The 1,701-nt window shown below is 48.1% G+C and overlaps 1 protein-coding gene across 2 annotated transcripts in view; it reads left to right on the top strand.

Annotated features, from left to right (window-relative positions):
* WNT7B (Wnt family member 7B) overlaps nt 1-1,701 on the top strand; it is an 88,934-nt gene that overhangs the window by 23,473 nt on the left and 63,760 nt on the right. The window lies entirely within an intron of this gene.

The raw sequence follows: 1,701 nt of genomic DNA on the forward strand, positions 1-1,701 counted from the left end.
AGGATCACCTTGGTTGATACGGTAGGAATTGGTCACAGGCTGAACTTGATGATCTGGGAGGTTTTTTACAACCTTCAGGGTTCTATGATCATATCCTCTCACTTCATCCCATCCAGCTCTGGGACCATTTTATTCTCCAGCATAGTAATTTGCAACCAGGAGAAAATGCAATTGTACTTTTGAAAGTATAAGAAGCCTCATAAGCTGTAGACCACAGGGTGAATGAGAACATGTCGGACCAGGGATGCTTTTTAGGCAACCTGGGTCCATAAGCTGCGTAAAATTGTGGATTGCCTTAGAGTCATATGATCCTGTAAGGCCTAGAAATGGACAGAAAATTCCTAACCGCTCAAGGGTGCAGCATGCTCATTGCCAGCCAAAATGACTTAGGAGATATTACACACGAAGCCTGTTGGTCATCCAAGGCTGACTATCGTGCCTGACGTAGGAAATACTGATTCTGGGGGGAAATATGTTTGTGTATGTGCTGGTGGTTTTATAACTGCTGCTTAGGTCTGGGGCTTCTGAAGGATTAATGGGTACAAGAGGTGCAGGGTAAGTACTGTAGGAGGATTTCCACAGCTTAGCAGCTGATATCACCACAGTGTAAGTGATATTCGCCTCTTGCTGAACAAAGCAATTTGCTGTACTGGGCTCCCATCTAGGGTCAGTTCTGGTGTCTTGTGGCCTAATTTCACCAAAACACTGAAGTCTGGGAGTATCCCACTGGCTCTGGTTCGAGCTCAGTGGGAGCATATGTGTGTTTAAAACTTTCCACACACACTTTAGAGCATGTCAAAAGCCCGTGCCTGGCGTGCTCCATGGGGCCAGCACCAAGAGGCCGAGTGTCATCAGCAGCCGCCAGTGACGTACGTGCTTCAGTCACAGCCTGGTCCCCCGGGTGGGTGGTTGCTTTACCAGACTGTTTTCAGTTACATTTTTCCTTCTGACCAGGAATGTTTTGTTTGTCCCTTTCCTCTTTGCTTGCACAGTTGTGTTGCTCTTTTTAAGAGCTGCCTTTAGGAGCTCAGACCTCCAGGGAATCTGCCTGCAATCAGCAAAATCGGAAGTGACAGATCTGCATACGGAACACGCTGAACATGTAATGTCACGTACTGTCCAAAGGAGATTTGAGCTCTTCAGGAAATCAGGCTGCTCCTGGGCTGGATATATGGCTTTCAGCTCTTTGGAAAATTTGGCTGCTAGACAGATTGCCTTTTAATTATCATTCTCTGAAGCCATCCCTAGCGCTGCTAAAAGCTTTGTGAAGGTAGCCACCTTCTCTGAAGGCCTGAAGAGCATTCATTCCCTTGCATGCCTGTGCTATTGCCGGTGCACTCAGCCAAAGATGCACACATTCCCTGGCTATGGCTATAGCCTGGATCCCATCCCAGTGCCTCTTTTCACAGAGGTGCCTCCAGGGCTGCCTCACCACCCCATCCATACACAAAGATGTGGTGTAACCCTTTATTCCTGGTCTTCTCCATCTCTGCTCTAGGGGCGGTCACCCCAGCCTTGTCCTTTCCCATTCACTGCCATTCCAACATTTGCTATTTATTTGTTTTAAGCTGGGCTCTACAGCTGCCCAAACTTCTATCTTCTAGCAGGCTCAATCATCAGCACCCATGGGGTCATAATCCACCCCACATTCCCTGGTCTAGCAGGGAAGGAAAGGGGAAAACATGCACTGGCAGGGTCCTG

Source organism: Taeniopygia guttata, chromosome 1A (genome assembly GCF_048771995.1).
Source record: "Taeniopygia guttata chromosome 1A, bTaeGut7.mat, whole genome shotgun sequence".
NCBI lineage: Eukaryota > Metazoa > Chordata > Aves > Passeriformes > Estrildidae > Taeniopygia > Taeniopygia guttata.